Consider the following 18,922-nt stretch of genomic DNA (forward strand, 5'->3'; position numbering starts at 1 on the left):
TTGTTCATTTTGATTGAGTACGTTTGTTTTGTGCCTAAAAAAGAATTTCAAAAGTATTCATTTATGTTATCATTCTCGCATGGCTCTTATTTTGGTGTGTATATAAAATTTCCATTATTTAATGTCATATATAGTAAAAAAATGCGTAGAAGATATGTCATAAGAGATTATTAAAAAATCACTTCTACTTTTTACAAAAGTCTAAAAAGTAGTATAACAAGATAAAATTTCTTTATTTTAGTCTGTTTTTTTTTTTTTTTTTTCATTTTTGCATTTTTATCTTCTTGCACTCTTGATGATAAGACATTCTTCTCTATTTTCTTTTGTCACACCTTTTGATAATAACTTGTCACTGATCTTTGGCTTAATATGATTTTATCTATTTAAATATTTTACTGTAAAACTTGATTATGTTGATCATTCATCTGTAGTCATTTGAATAATACGATGGTAATTCTCCTAAATTTCTTGATAGGACAGGTTTATCTTGACAATATTTTGATAGTCTGTTATTTAGAGAACTTTTGATAATACGACACTATGAAGTATAGTAATTCAGTGGTTCAAAAAAAGAAGCACCAGTGGTCTAGTGGTAGAATAGTACCCTGCCACGGTACAGACCCGGGTTCGATTCCCGGCTGGTGCATTCAATTAATTGACGACTCCCGGCTGGTGCACTCAATTAATTGACGACAAAAGTTGTGCTGGCTAGCTGAGTACCTGGTTAAGGACACTCTGACTATAGAGACTGATTGCCCATTGTACTCGATCAGGGACACACTGACTGTAGGTGCGGGTGCCCGTCACCTACTTGATAAGTGTCTTTTGCAGTCAGAACCGACTACCTTCGTTTCTTCCAGCGCGAGTGCCTGATGGGGGTATCTATCGCATGATATACAAACTTGTGTTGATTTCATTTGTTTGTTCATTTTGATTGAGTACGTTTGTTTTGTGGCCTAAAAAAGAATTTCAAAAGTATTCATTTATGTTATCATTCTCGCATGGCTCTTATTTTGGTGGTGTATATAAAATTTCCATTATTTAATGTCATATATAGTAAAAAATGCGGTAGAGATATGTAATAAGAGATTATTAAAAATCACTTCTACTTTTTACAAAAAGTCTAAAAGTAGTATAACAAGATAAAATTCTTTATTTTGGTCTGTTTTTTTTTTTTTTTTCATTTTTGATTTTTATCTTCCTTGCACTCTGATGATAAGACATTCTTCTCTATTTCTTGTCACACCTTTTGATAATAACTTGTCACTGAAAATAATTTCAACGATTCATCATGATTTCGTTTGTTTTGTGCCTAAAAAAGAATTTCAAAAGTATTCATTTATGTTATCATTCTCGCATGGCTCTTATTTTGGTGTGTATATAAAATTTCCATTATTTAATGTCATATATAGTAAAAAAATGCGTAGAAGATATGTCATAAGAGATTATTAAAAAATCACTTCTACTTTTTACAAAAGTCTAAAAAGTAGTATAACAAGATAAAATTTCTTTATTTTGGTCTGTTTTTTTTTTTTTTTTCATTTTTGCATTTTTATCTTCTTGCACTCTTGATGATAAGACATTCTTCTCTATTTTCTTTTGTCACACCTTTTGATAATAACTTGTCACTGATCTTTGGCTTAATATGATTTTATCTATTTAAATATTTTACTGTAAAACTTGATTATGTTGATCATTCATCTGTAGTCATTTGAATAATACGATGGTAATTCTCCTAAATTTCTTGATAGGACAGGTTTATCTTGACAATATTTTGATAGTCTGTTGATTTAGAGAACTTTTGATAATACGCCACTACGAAGTATAAGTAATTCAGTGGTTCAAAAAAAGAAGCACCAGTGGTCTAGTGGTAGAATAGTACCCTGCCACGGTACAGACCCGGTTCGATTCCCGATTCTCGGCTGGTGCACTGGAGTTGACTAAGACTGATTGCCCATTCGTACTCGATCAGGGACACACTGACTGTAGAGTGCGGGTGCCCGTCACCTACTTGATAAAGTGTCTTTTTGCAGTCAGAACCGACTACCTTCGTTCTTCCAGGCCGAGTGCCTGATGGGGGTATCTATCGCATGATATACAAACTTGTGTTCGATTTCATTTGTTTGTTCATTTTGATTGAGTACGTTTGTTTTGTGCCTAAAAAAGAATTTCAAAAGTATTCATTTATGTTATCATTCTCGCATGGCTCTTATTTTCGTGTGTATAATAAAATTTCCATTATTTAATGTCATATATAGTAAAAAAATGCGTAGAAGATATGTCATAAGAGATTATTAAAAAATCACTTCTACTTTTACAGAAGTCTAAAAAGTAGTATAACAAGATAAAATTTCTTTATTTGGTCTGTTTTTTTTTTTTTTTTCATTTTTGCATTTTATCTTCTTGCACTCTTGATGATAAGACATTCTTCTCTATTTTCTTTTGTCACACCTTTGATAATAACTTGTCACTGATCTTTGGCTTAATATGATTTTATCTATTTAAATATTTTACTGTAAACTTGATTATGTGATCATTCATCTGTAGTCATTTGAATAATACGATGGTAATTCTCCTAAATTTCTTGATAGGACAGGTTTATCTTGACAATATTTTGATAGTCTGTTGATTTAGAGAACTTTTGATAATACGCCACTACGAAGTATAAGTAATTCAGTGGTTCAAAAAAAAAGAAGCACCAGTGGTCTAGTGGTAGAAATAGTACCCTGCCACGGTACAAACCCGGGTTCGATTCCTGGCTGGTGCATTCAATTAATTGACGACTCCCGGCTGATGCACTCAATTAATTGACGACCAATAGTTGTGCTGGCTAGCTGAGTACCTGGTTAAGGACACTCTAACTATAGAGACTGATTGCCCATTCGTACTCGATCAGGACACACTGACTGTAGAGTCCGGGTGCCCTGTCACCTACTTGATAAAGTGTCTTTTTGCAGTTCGACGTACTTTTCGCATCAGACACTTCCTTGTTTTCCAGGCCGAGTGCCTGATGGGGGTATCTATCGCATGATATACAAACTTGTGTTCGATTTCATTTGTTTGTTCATTTTGATTGAGTACGTTTGTTTTTGTGCCTAAAAAAGAATTTCAAAAGTATTCATTTATGTTATCATTCTCGCATTGGCTCTTATTTTGGTGTGTATATAAAATTTCCATTATTTAATGTCATATATAGTAAAAAAATGCGTAGAAGATATGTCATAAGAGATTATTAAAAAATCACTTCTACTTTTTACAGAAGTCTAAAAAGTAGTATAACAAGATAAAATTTCTTTATTTTGGTCTGTTTTTTTTTTTTTTTCATTTTTGCATTTTTATATTCTTGCACTCTTGATGATAAGACATTCTTCTCTATTTTCTTTTGTCACACCCTTTGATAATAACTTGTCACTGATCTTTGGCTTAATATGATTTTATATCTATTTAAATATTTTACTGTAAAACTTGATTATGTTGATCATTCATCTGTAGTCATTTGAATAATACGATGGTAATTCTCCTAAATTTCTTGATAGGACAGGTTTATCTTGACTATATTTTGATAGTCTGTTGATTTAGAGAAACTTTTGATAATACGCCACTACGAAGTATAAGTAATTCAGTGGTTCAAAAAAAGAAGCACCAGTGGTCTAGTGGTAGAATAGTACCCTGCCACGGTACAGACCCGGGTTCGATTCCGGCTGGTGCATTCAATTAATTGACGACTCCCGGCTGGTGCACTCAATTAATTGACGACAAAATTGTGCTGGCTAGCTGAGTACCTGGTTAAGGACACTCTGACTATAGCAGACTGATTGCCATTCGTACTCGATCAGGACACACTGACTGTAGAGTGCGGGGTGCCCGTCACCTACTTGATAAAGTGTCTTTTTGCAGTCAGAACCGACTACCTTCGTTCTTCCGGCCGAGTGCCTGATGGGGGTATCTATCGCATGATATACAAACTTGTGTTCGATTTCATTTGTTTGTTCATTTTGATTGAGTACGTTTGTTTTGTGCCTAAAAAAGAATTTCAAAAAGTATTCATTTATGTTATCATTCTCGCATGGCTCTTATTTTCGGTGTGTATATAAAATTTCCATTATTTAATGTCATATATAGTAAAAAAATGCGTAGAAGATATGTAATAAGAGATTATTAAAAAATCACTTCTACTTTTTACAAAAGTCTAAAAAGTAGTATAACAAGATAAAATTTCTTTATTTTGGTCTGTTTTTTTTTTTTTTTCATTTTTGTATTTTTATCTTCCTGCACTCTTGATGATAAGACATTCTTCTCTATTTTCTTTTGTCACACCTTTTGATAATAACTTGTCACTGATCTTTGGCTTAATATGATTTTATCTATTTAAATATTTTACAGTAAAACTTGATTATGTTGATCATTACATCTGTAGTCATTTGAATAATACGATGGTAATTCTCCTAAATTTCTTGATAGGACAGGTTTATCTTTACAATATTTTGATAGTCTGTTGATTTGGAGAAATTTTGATAATACGCCACTATGAAGTATAAGTAATTCAGTGGTTCAAAAAAAGAAGTACCAGTGGTCTAGTGGTAGAATAGAACCCTGCCACGGTACGGACCCGGGTTCGATTCTCTGCTGGTGCATTCAATTAATTGACGACTCCCGGCTGATGCCACTCAATTAATTGACGACAAAAGTTGTGCTGGCTAGCTGAGTACCTGGTTAAAGGAAGAGTCCGGGTGCCCGTCACCTACAGTCAGAACCGCCTCCCTTCGTTCTTCCAGGCCGAGTGCCTGATGGGGGGTATCTATCGCATGATATACAAACTTGTGTTCGATTTCATTTGTTTGTTCATTTTGATTGAGTACGTTTGTTTTGTGCCTAAAAAAGAATTTCAAAAGTATTCATTTATGTTATCATTCTCGCATGGCTCTTATTTTCGTGTGTATATAAAATTTCCATTATTTAATGTCATATATAGTAAAAAAATGCGTAGAAGATATGTAATAAGAGATTATTAAAAAAATCACTTCTACTTTTTACAAAAGTCTAAAAAGTAGTATAACAAGATAAAATTTCTTTATTTTGGTCTGTTTTTTTTTTTTTTTTTCATTTTTGTATTTTTATCTTCCTGCACTCTTGATGATAAGACATTCTTCTCTATTTTCTTTTGTCACACCTTTTGATAATAACTTGTCACTGATCTTTGGCTTAATATGATTTTATCTATTTAAATATTTTACTTTAAAACTTGATTATGTTGATCATACATCTGTAGTCATTTGAATAATACGATGGTAATTCTCCTAAATTTCTTGATAGGACAGGTTTATCTTTACAATATTTTGATACTCTGTTGATTTGGAGAAATTTTGATAATACGCCACTACGAAGTATAAGTAATTCAGTGGTTCAAAAAAAGAAGCACCAGTGGACTAGTGGTAGAATAGTACCCTGCCACGGTACAGACCCGTGTTCGATTCCCGGCTAATGCATTCAATTAATGACGACTCCCGGCCGGTGCACTCAATTAATTGACGACAAAAGTTGTGCTGGCTAGCTGAGTACCTGGTTAAGGACACTCTCTCTATAGAGACTGATTGCCCATTCGTACTCGATCAGGGACACACTGAATGTAGTGTCCGGGTGCCCGTCACCTACTTGATAAAGTGTCTTTTTGCAGTCAGAACCGACTACCTTCGTTCTTCCAGGACGAGTGCCTGATGGGGGTATCTATCGCATGATATACAAACTTGTGTTCGATTTCATTTGTTTGTTCATTTTGATTGAGTACGTTTGTTTTGTGCCTAAAAAAGAATTTCAAAAGTATTCATTTATGTTATCATTCTCGCATGGCTCTTATTTTCGTGTGTATATAAAATTTCCATTATTTAATGTCATATATAGTAAAAAAATGCGTAGAGGATATGTAATAAGAGATTATTAAAAAATCACTTCTACTTTTTACAAAAGTCTAAAAAGTAGTATAACAAGATAAAATTTCTTTATTTGGTCTGTTTTTTTTTTTTTTTTCATTTTTGCATTTTTATCTTCCTGCACTCCTGATGATAAGACATTCTTCTCTATTTTCTTTTGTCACACCTTTTGATAATAACTTGTCACTGATCTTTGGCTTAATATGATTTTATCTATTTAAATATGTTACTGTAAAACTTGATTATGTTGATCATTCATCTGTAGTCATTTGAATAATACGATGGTAGTTCTCCTAAATTTCTTGATAGGACAGGTTTATCTTGACAATATTTTGATAGTCTGTTGATATAGAGAACTTTTGATAATACGCCACTACGAGGTATAAGTAATTCAATGGTTCAAAAAAAGAAGCACCAGTGGTCTAGTGGTAGAATAGTACCCTGCCACGGTACAGACCCGGTCGATCCCGCTGGGCACTCAATTAATGACGACAAAAGTTGTGCTGGCTAGCTGGTACCTGGTTGTGCTGGCTAGCTGGTACCTGGTTAAGGACACTTGACTATAGAGACTGATTAGAACAAGAAACACTGTCGATCGGTACCGACATTGACGACAAAAGTGTGTGCTGACCTAGCTGAAAGTACTTTGTGCTGCTAGCTGATACCTGGTTAAGGACACTCTGACTATAGAGACTGATTGCACCATTCGTACTCGATCCAGGGACACACTGACTGTTGAGTGCCGGGTGCCCGTTACCTACTTGATAAAGTATTCTGTTTGTGCAGTACAGAACCGACTACCTTCGTTCTTACCGGACGAGCTGCCTGATAGGGTATCTGATCGCCATTCGATACTACAGACTTCGATGTTGCGATCACACTTTGGCATGGTAGAGTACGTTGTGTGGTGCCTATAAAGAATCTCATAACTGTGATAATTAGGTATCTTTCTCGCCATGTACTTATTTGAAGCCGACTACCTTCGTTCTTCCCGGCGAGTGCTGATGGGGTATCTATCGCATGATATACAAACTTGTGTTCGATTTCATTTTGATTGAGTACGTTTTTTTGTTAAAAAAGTTTCAAAAAGTTTATGTTATCATTCTCTTCTTTATTTTGGTGTTTTATTTCATTATTTAATGTCATGTATAGTAAAATTGAGTATGTTAGAATTTTCCTGCACTAATAAAGAGTTTTTATTTTGTATTATATTTCTTATTTTGTTTATAATTTATTATTTTTCTTTATTTTTATTTTGTCATGTATTATTAAAAATATCATTTCCTTTTTTTACAAAAGTCTAAAAGTAGTTATAACAAGATAAAATTTCCTTATTTTGGTCTGTTTTTTTTTTTTTTTTTCATTTTTGTATTTTTATCTTCCTGCACTCTTGATGATAAGACATTCTTCTCTATTTTCTTTTGTCACACCTTTTGATAATAACTTGTCACTGATCTTTGGCTTAATATGATTTTATCTATTTAAATATTTTACTGTAAAACTTGATTATGTTGATCATACATCTGTAGTCATTTGAATAATACGATGGTAATTCTCCTAAATTTCTTGATAGGACAGGTTTATCTTTACAATATTTTGATAGTCTGTTGATTTGGAGAAATTTTGATAATACGCCACTATGAAGTATAAGTAATTCAGTGGTTCAAAAAAAGAAGTACCAGTGGTCTAGTGGTAGAATAGAACCCTGCCACGGTACGGACCCGGGTTCGATTCTCTGCTGGTGCATTCAATTAATTGACGACTCCCGGCTGGTGCACTCAATTAATTGACGACAAAAGTTGTGCTGGCTAGCTGAGTACCTGGTTAAGGAAGAGTCCGGGTGCCCGTCACCTACAGTCAGAACCGCCTCCCTTCGTTCTTCCAGGCCGAGTGCCTGATGGGGGTATCTATCGCATGATATACAAACTTGTGTTCGATTTCATTTTGATTGAGTACGTTTGTTTTGTGCCTAAAAAAGAATTTCAAAAGTATTGATTTATGTTATCATTCTCGCATGGCTCTTATTTTGGTGTGTGTATAAAATTTCCATTATTTAATGTCATGTATAGTAAAAAAATGCGTAGAAGATATGTCATAAGAGATTATTAAAAAATCACTTCTACTTTTTACAAAAGTCTAAAAAGTAGTATAACAAGATAAAATTTCTTTATTTTGGTCTGTTTTTTTTTTTTTTTTTCATTTTTGTATTTTTATCTTCCTGCACTCTTGATGATAAGACATTCTTCTCTATTTTCTTTTGTCACACCTTTTGATAATAACTTGTCACTGATCTTTGGCTTAATATGATTTTATCTATTTAAATATTTTACTGTAAAACTTGATTATGTTGATCATACATCTGTAGTCATTTGAATAATACGATGGTAATTCTCCTAAATTTCTTGATAGGACAGGTTTATCTTTACAATATTTTGATAGTCTGTTGATTTGGAGAAATTTTGATAATACGCCACTATGAAGTATAAGTAATTCAGTGGTTCAAAAAAAGAAGTACCAGTGGTCTAGTGGTAGAATAGAACCCTGCCACGGTACGGACCCGGGTTCAATTCTCTGCTGGTGCATTCAATTAATTGACGACTCCCGGCTGGTGCACTCAATTAATTGACGACAAAAGTTGTGCTGGCTAGCTGAGTACCTGGTTAAGGAAGAGTCCGGGTGCCCGTCACCTACAGTCAGAACTGCCTCCCTTCGTTCTTCCAGGCCGAGTGCCTGATGGGGGTATCTATCGCATGATATACAAACTTGTGTTCGATTTCATTTTGATTGAGTACGTTTGTTTTGTGCCTAAAAAAGAATTTCAAAAGTATTCATTTATGTTATCATTCTCGCATGGCTCTTATTTTCGTGTGTATATAAAATTTCCATTATTTAATGTCATATATAGTAAAAAAATGCGTAGAAGATATGTAATAAGAGATTATTAAAAAATCACTTCTACTTTTTACAAAAGTCTAAAAAGTAGTATAACAAGATAAAATTTCTTTATTTTGGTCTGTTTTTTTTTTTTTTTCATTTTTGTATTTTTATCTTCCTGCACTCTTGATGATAAGACATTCTTCTCTATTTTCTTTTGTCACACCTTTTGATAATAACTTGTCACTGATCTTTGGCTTAATATGATTTTATCTATTTAAATATTTTACTGTAAAACTTGATTATGTTGATCATACATCTGTAGTCATTTGAATAATACGATGGTAATTCTCCTAAATTTCTTGATAGGACAGGTTTATCTTTACAATATTTTGATAGTCTGTTGATTTGGAGAAATTTTGATAATACGCCACTATGAAGTATAAGTAATTCAGTGGTTCAAAAAAAGAAGTACCAGTGGTCTAGTGGTAGAATAGAACCCTGCCACGGTACGGACCCGGGTTCGATTCTCTGCTGGTGCATTCAATTAATTGACGACTCCCGGCTGGTGCACTCAATTAATTGACGACAAAAGTTGTGCTGGCTAGCTGAGTACCTGGTTAAGGAAGAGTCCGGGTGCCCGTCACCTACAGTCAGAACCGCCTCCCTTCGTTCTTCCAGGCCGAGTGCCTGATGGGGGTATCTATCGCATGATATACAAACTTGTGTTCGATTTCATTTGTTTGTTCATTTTGATTGAGTACGTTTGTTTTGTGCCTAAAAAAGAATTTCAAAAGTATTCATTTATGTTATCATTCTCGCATGGCTCTTATTTTCGTGTGTATATAAAATTTCCATTATTTAATGTCATATATAGTAAAAAAATGCGTAGAAGATATGTAATAAGAGATTATTAAAAAATCACTTCTACTTTTTACAAAAGTCTAAAAAGTAGTATAACAAGATAAAATTTCTTTATTTTGGTCTGTTTTTTTTTTTTTTTTTTCATTTTTGTATTTTTATCTTCCTGCACTCTTGATGATAAGACATTCTTCTCTATTTTCTTTTGTCACACCTTTTGATAATAACTTGTCACTGATCTTTGGCTTAATATGATTTTATCTATTTAAATATTTTACTGTAAAACTTGATTATGTTGATCATACATCTGTAGTCATTTGAATAATACGATGGTAATTCTCCTAAATTTCTTGATAGGACAGGTTTATCTTTACAATATTTTGATAGTCTGTTGATTTGGAGAAATTTTGATAATACGCCACTATGAAGTATAAGTAATTCAGTGGTTCAAAAAAAGAAGTACCAGTGGTCTAGTGGTAGAATAGAACCCTGCCACGGTACGGACCCGGGTTCGATTCTCTGCTGGTGCATTCAATTAATTGACGACTCCCGGCTGGTGCACTCAATTAATTGACGACAAAAGTTGTGCTGGCTAGCTGAGTACCTGGTTAAGGAAGAGTCCGGGTGCTCGTCACCTACAGTCAGAACCGCCTCCCTTCGTTCTTCCAGGCCGAGTGCCTGATGGGGGTATCTATCGCATGATATACAAACTTGTGTTCGATTTCATTTGTTTGTTCATTTTGATTGAGTACGTTTGTTTTGTGCCTAAAAAAGAATTTCAAAAGTATTCATTTATGTTATCATTCTCGCATGGCTCTTATTTTGGTGTGTATATAAAATTTCCATTATTTAATGTCATATATAGTAAAAAAAAGTGCGTAGAAGATATGTCATAAGAGATTATTAAAAAATCACTTCTACTTTTTACAAAAGTCTAAAAAGTAGTATAACAAGATAAAATGTCTTTATTTTGGTCAGTTTTTTTTTTTTTCATTTTTGCATTTTTATCTTCCTGCACTCTTGATGATAAGACATTCTTCTCTATTTTCTTTTGTCACACCTTTTGATAATAACTTGTCACTGATCTTTGGCTTAATATGATTTTATATATTTAAATATTTTACTGTAAAACTTGATTATGTTGATCATTCATCTGTAGTCATTTGAATAATACGATGGTAGTTCTCCTAAATTTCTTGATAGGACAGGTTTATCTTGATAATATTTTGATAGTCTATTGATTTAGAGAACTTATGATAATACGCCACTACGAAGTATAAGTAATTCAGTAGTTCAAAAAAAGAAGCACCAGTGGTTTAGTGGTAGAAAAGTACCCTGCCACGGTACAGACCCGGGTTTGATTCTCGGCTGGCTCGGATTATAGAGACTGATTGCCCATTCGTACTCGATCAGGGACACACTGACTGTAGAGTTGGGGTGCCCGTCACCTACTTGATAAAGTGTCTTTTTGCAGTCAGAACCGACTACCTTCGTTCTTCCAGGACGAGTGCCTGATGGGGGTCGCATGATATACAAACTTGTGTTCGATTTCATTTGTTTGTTCATTTTGATTGAGTACGTTTGTTTTGTGCCTAAAAAAGAATTTCAAAAGTATTCATTTATGTTATCATTCTCGCATGGCTCTTATTTTGGTGTGTATATAAAATTTCGATTATTTAATGTCATATATAGTAAAAAAAAATGCGTAGAAGATATGTCATAAGAGATTATTAAAAAATCACATCTACTTTTTACAAAAGTCTAAAAAGTAGTATAACAAGATAAAATGTCTTTATTTTGGTCAGTTTTTTTTTTTTTTCATTTTTGCATTTTTATCTTCCTGCACTCTTGATGATAAGACATTCTTCTCTATTTTCTTTTGTCACACCTTTTGATAATAACTTGTCACTGATCTTTGGCTTAATATGATTTTATATATTTAAATATTTTACTGTAAAACTTGATTATGTTGATCATTCATCTGCAGTCATTTGAATAATACGATAGTAGTTCTCCCAAGTTTCTTGATAGGACAGGTTTATCTTGACAATATTTTGATAGTCTGTTGATTTAGAGAACTTTTGATAATACACCACTACGAAGTATAAGTAATTCAGTGGTTCAAAAAAAGAAGCACCAGTGGTCTAGTGGTAGAATAGTACCCTGCCACGGTACAGACCCGGGTTCGATTCCCGGTTGGTGCACTTAATTAATTGACGACAAAAGTTGTGCTGGCTAGCTGAGTACCTGGTTAAGGACACTCTGACTATAGAGACTGATTACTGATTGCCCATTCGTACTCGATCAGGGACACACTGACTGTAGAGTCCGGGTGCCCGTCACCTACTTGATAAAGTGTCTTTTTGCAGCCAGAACCGACTAACTTGGTTCTTCCAGGCCGAGTGCCTGATGCGGGTATCTATCGCATGTTATACAAACTTGTGTTCGATTTCATTTGTTTGTTCATTTTGATTGAGTACGTTTGTTTTGTGCCTAAAAAAGAATTTCAAAAGTATTCATTTATGTTATCATTCTCGCATGGCTCTTATTTTGGTGTGTATATAAAATTTCGATTATTTAATGTCATATATAGTAAAAAAAAATGCGTAGAAGATATGTCATAAGAGATTATTAAAAAATCACTTCTACTTTTTACAAAAGTCTAAAAAGTAGTATAACAAGATAAAATGTCTTTATTTTGGTCTGTTTTTTTTTTTTTCATTTTTGCATTTTTATCTTCCTGCACTCTTGATGATAAGACATTCTTCTCTATTTTCTTTTGTCACACCTTTTGATAATAACTTGTCACTGATCTTTGGCTTAATATGATTTTATATATTTAAATATTTTACTGTAAAACTTGATTATGTTGATCATTCATCTGTAGTCATTTGAATAATACGATAGTAGTTCTCCCAAGTTTCTTGATAGGACAGGTTTATCTTGACAATATTTTGATAGTCTGTTGATTTAGAGAACTTTTGATAATACACCACTACGAAGTATAAGTAATTCAGTGGTTCAAAAAAAGAAGCACCAGTGGTCTAGTGGTAGAATAGTACCCTGCCACGGTACAGACCCGGGTTCGATTCCCGGCTGGTGCACTCAATTAATTGACGACAAAAGTTGTGCTGCCTAGCTGAGTACCTGGTTAAGGACACTCTGACTATAGAGACTGATTGCCCATTTGTACTCGATCAGGGACACATTGACTGTAGAGTCCGGGTGCCCGTCACCTACTTGATAAAGTGTCTTTTTGCAGTCGGAACCGACTACCTTCGTTCTTCCAGGCCGAGTGCCTGATGGGGGTATCTATCGCATGATATACAAACTTGTGTTCGATTTCATTTGTTTGTTCATTTTGATTGAGTACGTTTGTTTTGTGCCTAAAAAAGAATTTCAAAAGTATTCATTTATGTTATCATTCTCGCATGGCTCTTATTTTGGTGTGTATATAAAATTTCCATTATTTAATGTCATATATAGTAAAAAAAAGTGCGTAGAAGATATGTCATAAGAGATTATTAAAAAATCACTTCTACTTTCTACAAAAGTCTAAAAAGTAGTTTTTTTTTTTTTTCATTTTTGCATTTTTATCTTCCTGCACTCTTGATGATAAGACATTCTTCTCTATTTTCTTTTGTCACACCTTTTGATAATAACTTGTCACTGATCTTTGGTTTAATATGATTTTATCTATTTAAATATTTTACTGTAAAACTTGATTATGTTGATCATTCATCTGTAGTCATTTGAATAATACGATGGTAGTTCTCCTAAATTTCTTGATAGGACAGGTTTATCTTGACAATATTTTGATAGTCTGTTGATTTAGAGTACTTTTGGTAATACGCCACTACGAAGTATAAGTAATTCAGTGGTTCAAAAAAAGAAGCACCAGGGGTCAAGTGGTAGAATAGTACCCTGCCACGGTACAGACCCGGGTTCAATTCCCAGTTGGTGCACTCAATTAATTGACGTCAAAAGTTGTGCTGGCTAGCTGAGTACCTGGTTAAGGACACTCTGACTATAGAGACTGATTGCCCATTCGTACTCGATCAGGGACACATTGACTGTAGAGTCCGGGTGCCCGACACCTACTTGATAAAGTGTCTTTTTGCAGTCAGAACCGACTACCTTGGTTCTTCTAGGCCGAGTGCCTGATGGGGGTATCTATCGCATGATATACAAACTTGTGTTCGATTTCATTTGTTTGTTCATTTTGATTGAGTACGTTTGTTTTTTGCCTAAAAAAGAATTTCAAAAGTATTCATTTATGTTATCATTCTCGCATGGCTCTTATTTTGGTGTGTATATAAAATTTCCATTATTTAATGTCATATATAGTAAAAAAATGCGTAGAAGATATGTCATAAGAGATTATTAAAAAATCACTTCTACTTTTTACAAAAGTCTAAAAAGTAGTATAACAAGATAAAATGTCTTTATTTTGGTCTGTTTTTTTTTTTTTCATTTTTGCATTTTTATCTTCCTGCACTCTTGATGATAAGACATTCTTCTCTATTTTCTTTTGTCACACCTTTTGATAATAACTTGTCACTGATCTTTGGCTTAATATGATTTTATATATTTAAATATTTTACTGTAAAACTTGATTATGTTGATCATTCATCTGTAGTCATTTGAATAATACGATAGTAGTTCTCCCAAGTTTCTTTATAGGACAGGTTTATCTTGACAATATTTTGATAGTCTGTTGATTTAGAGAACATTTGATAATACACCACTACGAAGTATAAGTAATTCAGTGGTTCAAAAGAAGAAGCACCAGTGGTCTAGTGGTAGAATAGTACCCTGCCACAGTACAGACCCGGGTTCGATTCCCGGCTGGTGCACTTAATTCATTGACGACAAAAGTTGGGCTGGCTAGCTGAGTACCTGGTTAAGGACACTCTGACTATAGAGACTGATTGCCCATTTGTAACCGATCAGGGACTGTAGAGTCCGGGTGCCCGTCACTTACTTGATAAAGTGTCTTTTTGCAGCCAGAACCGACTACCTTGGTTCTTCCAGGCCGAGTGCCTGATGGGGGTATCTATCGCATGATATACAAACTTGTGTTCGATTTCATTTGTTTGTTCATTTTGATTGAGTACGTTTGTTTTGTGCCTAAAAAAGAATTTCAAAAGTATTCATTTATGTTATCATTCTCGCATGGCTCTTATTTTGGTGTGTATATAAAATTTCCATTATTTAATGTCATATATAGTAAAAAAAATGCGTAGAAGATATGTCATAAGAGATTATTAAAAAATCACTTCTACTTTTTACAAAAGTCTAAAAAGTAGTATAACAAGATAAAATTAATTTATTTTGGTCTGTTTTTTTTTTTTTTTTTCATTTTGCATTTTTATCTTCCTGCACTCTCGATGATAAGACATTCTTCTCTATTTTCTTTTGTCACATCTTTTGATAATAACTTGTCACTGATCTTTGGCTTAATATGATTTTATCTATTTAAATATTTTACTGTAAAACTTGATTATGTTGATCATTCATCTGTAGTCATTTGAATAATACGATGGTAGTTCTCCTAAATTTCTTGATAGGACAGGTTTATCTTGACAATATTTTGATAGTCTGTTGATTTAGAGTACTTTTGGTAATACGCCACTACGAAGTATAAGTATTTCAGTGGTTCAAAAAAAGAAGCACCAGGGGTCAAGTGGTAGAATAGTACCCTGCCACGGTACAGACCCGGGTTCAATTCCCAGTTGGTGCACTCAATTAATTGACGACAAAAGTTGTGCTGGCTAGCTGAGTACCTGGTTAAGGACACTCTGACTTTAGAGACTGATTGCCCATTTGTACTCGATCAGGGACACACTGACTGTAGAGTCCGGGTGCCCGTCACCTACTTGATAAAGTGTCTTTTTGCAGTCGGAACCAACTACCTTCGTTCTTCCAGGCCGAGTGCCTGATGGGGGTATCTATCGCATGATATACAAACTTGTGTTCGATTTCATTTGTTTGTTCATTTTGATTGAGTACGTTTGTTTTGTGCCTAAAAAAGAATTTCAAAAGTATTCATTTATGTTATCATTCTCGCATGGCTCTTATTTTGGTGTGTATATAAAATTTCGATTATTTAATGTCATATATAGTAAAAAAAAATGCGTAGAAGATATGTCATAAGAGATTATTAAAAAATCACTTCTACTTTTTACAAAAGTCTAAAAAGTAGTATAACAAGATAAAATGTCTTTATTTTGGTCAGTTTTTTTTTTTTTTCATTTTTGCATTTTTATCTTCCTGCACTCTTGATGATAAGACATTCTTCTCTATTTTCTTTTGTCACACCTTTTGATAATAACTTGTCACTGATCTTTGGCTTAATATGATTTTATATATTTAAATATTTTACTGTAAAACTTGATTATGTTGATCATTCATCTGTAGTCATTTGAATAATACGATAGTAGTTCTCCCAAGTTTCTTGATAGGACAGGTTTATCTTGACAATATTTTGATAGTCTGTTGATTTAGAGAACTTTTGATAATACACCACTACGAAGTATAAGTAATTCAGTTGTTCAAAAAAAGAAGCACCAGTGGTCTAGTGGTAGAATAGTACCCTGCCACGGTACAGACCCGGGTTCGATTCCCGGCTGGTGCACTCAATTAATTGACGACAAAAGTTGTGCTGCCTAGCTGAGTACCTGGTTAAGGACACTCTGACTATAGAGACTGATTGCCCATTTGTACTCGATCAGGGACACATTGACTGTAGAGTCCGGGTGCCCGTCACCTACTTGATAAAGTGTCTTTTTGCAGTCGGAACCGACTACCTTCGTTCTTCCAGGCCGAGTGCCTGATGGGGGTATCTATCGCATGATATACAAACTTGTGTTCGATTTCATTTGTTTGTTCATTTTGATTGAGTACGTTTGTTTTGTGCCTAAAAAAGAATTTCAAAAGTATTCATTTATGTTATCATTCTCGCATGGCTCTTATTTTGGTGTGTATATAAAATTTCCATTATTTAATGTCATATATAGTAAAAAAAAGTGCGTAGAAGATATGTCATAAGAGATTATTAAAAAATCATTTCTACTTTTTACAAAAGTCTAAAAAGTAGTTTTTTTTTTTTTCATTTTTGCATTTTTATCTTCCTGCACTCTTGATGATAAGACATTCTTCTCTATTTTCTTTTGTCACACCTTTTGATAATAACTTGTCACTGATCTTTGGTTTAATATGATTTTATCTATTTAAATATTTTACTGTAAAACTTGATTATGTTGATCATTCATCTGTAGTCATTTGAATAATACGATGGTAGTTCTCCTAAATTTCTTGATAGGACAGGTTTATCTTGACAATATTTTGATAGTCTGTTGATTTAGAGTACTTTTGGTAATACGCCACTACGAAGTATAAGTAATTCAGTGGTTCAAAAAAAGAAGCACCAGGGGTCAAGTGGTAGAATAGTACCCTGCCACGGTACAGACCCGGGTTCAATTCCCAGTTGGTGCACTCAATTAATTGACGTCAAAAGTTGTGCTGGCTAGCTGAGTACCTGGTTAAGGACACTCTGACTATAGAGACTGATTGCCCATTCGTACTCGATCAGGGACACATTGACTGTAGAGTCCGGGTGCCCGACACCTACTTGATAAAGTGTCTTTTTGCAGTCAGAACCGACTACCTTGGTTCTTCTAGGCCGAGTGCCTGATGGGGGTATCTATCGCATGATATACAAACTTGTGTTCGATTTCATTTGTTTGTTCATTTTGATTGAGTACGTTTGTTTTTTGCCTAAAAAAGAATTTCAAAAGTATTCATTTATGTTATCATTCTCGCATGGCTCTTATTTTGGTGTGTATATAAAATTTCCATTATTTAATGTCATATATAGTAAAAAAATGCGTAGAAGATATGTCATAAGAGATTATTAAAAAATCACTTCTACTTTTTACAAAAGTCTAAAAAGTAGTATAACAAGATAAAATGTCTTTATTTTGGTCTGTTTTTTTTTTTTTCATTTTTGCATTTTTATCTTCCTGCACTCTTGATGATAAGACATTCTTCTCTATTTTCTTTTGTCACACCTTTTGATAATAACTTGTCACTGATCTTTGGCTTAATATGATTTTATATATTTAAATATTTTACTGTAAAACTTGATTATGTTGATCATTCATCTGTAGTCATTTGAATAATACGATAGTAGTTCTCCCAAGTTTCTTTATAGGACAGGTTTATCTTGACAATATTTTGATAGTCTGTTGATTTAGAGAACATTTGATAATACACCACTACGAAGTATAAGTAATTCAGTGGTTCAAAAGAAGAAGCACCAGTGGTCTAGTGGTAGAATAGTACCCTGCCACGGTACAGACCCGGGTTCGATTCCCGGCTGGTGCACTTAATTCATTGACGACAAAAGTTGGGCTGGCTAGCTGAGTACCTGGTTAAGGACACTCTGACTATAGAGACTGATTGCCCATTTGTAACCGATCAGGGACTGTAGAGTCCGGGTGCCCGTCACTTACTTGATAAAGTGTCTTTTTGCAGCCAGAACCGACTACCTTGGTTCTTCCAGGCCGAGTGCCTGATGGGGGTATCTATCGCATGATATACAAACTTGTGTTCGATTTCATTTGTTTGTTCATTTTGATTGAGTACGTTTGTTTTGTGCCTAAAAAAGAATTTCAAAAGTATTCATTTATGTTATCATTCTCGCATGGCTCTTATTTTGGTGTGTATATAAAATTTCCATTATTTAATGTCATATATAGTAAAAAAAATGCGTAGAAGATATGTCATAAGAGATTATTAAAAAATCACTTCTACTTTTTACAAAAGTCTAAAAAGTAGTATAACAAGATAAAATTAATTTATTTTGGTCTGTTTTTTTTTTTTTTTTCATTTTGCATTTTTATCTTCCTGCACTCTCGATGATAAGACATTCTTCTCTATTTTCTTTTGTCACATCTTTTGATAATAACTTGTCACTGATCTTTGGCTTAATATGATTTTATCTATTTAAATATTTTACTGTAAAACTTGATTATGTTGATCATTCATCTGTAGTCATTTGAATAATACGATGGTAGTTCTCCTAAATTTCTTGATAGGACAGGTTTATCTTGACAATATTTTGATAGTCTGTTGATTTAGAGTACTTTTGGTAATACGCCACTACGAAGTATAAGTATTTCAGTGGTTCAAAAAAAGAAGCACCAGGGGTCAAGTGGTAGAATAGTACCCTGCCACGGTACAGACCCGGGTTCAAT

General features: G+C 33.7%; 7 non-coding genes across 7 annotated transcripts; all 7 read left to right on the forward strand.

Annotated features, from left to right (window-relative positions):
- Window positions 1–575: 575 nt before the first annotated feature.
- Window positions 576–646, forward strand: TRNAG-GCC. The gene has a single exon. It is a non-coding gene; the product is annotated as a tRNA-Gly (tRNA).
- Window positions 647–3,639: 2,993 nt separating this feature from the next.
- Window positions 3,640–3,709, forward strand: TRNAG-GCC. The gene has a single exon. It is a non-coding gene; the product is annotated as a tRNA-Gly (tRNA).
- An 8,086-nt stretch (window positions 3,710–11,795) lies between these two features.
- On the forward strand, window positions 11,796–11,866 carry TRNAG-GCC. Its single transcript has one exon. It is a non-coding gene; the product is annotated as a tRNA-Gly (tRNA).
- Window positions 11,867–12,695: 829 nt separating this feature from the next.
- Window positions 12,696–12,766, forward strand: TRNAG-GCC. The gene has a single exon. It is a non-coding gene; the product is annotated as a tRNA-Gly (tRNA).
- A 1,681-nt stretch (window positions 12,767–14,447) lies between these two features.
- On the forward strand, window positions 14,448–14,518 carry TRNAG-GCC. The gene has a single exon. It is a non-coding gene; the product is annotated as a tRNA-Gly (tRNA).
- A 1,710-nt stretch (window positions 14,519–16,228) lies between these two features.
- On the forward strand, window positions 16,229–16,299 carry TRNAG-GCC. Its single transcript has one exon. It is a non-coding gene; the product is annotated as a tRNA-Gly (tRNA).
- Window positions 16,300–17,979: 1,680 nt separating this feature from the next.
- TRNAG-GCC lies at window positions 17,980–18,050 on the forward strand. Its single transcript has one exon. It is a non-coding gene; the product is annotated as a tRNA-Gly (tRNA).
- Window positions 18,051–18,922: the final 872 nt, after the last annotated feature.

The sequence above is a fragment of the Ipomoea nil genome, unplaced genomic scaffold, assembly GCF_001879475.1.
Source record: "Ipomoea nil cultivar Tokyo-kokei standard unplaced genomic scaffold, Asagao_1.1 scaffold3400, whole genome shotgun sequence".
Lineage (NCBI taxonomy): Eukaryota > Viridiplantae > Streptophyta > Magnoliopsida > Solanales > Convolvulaceae > Ipomoea > Ipomoea nil.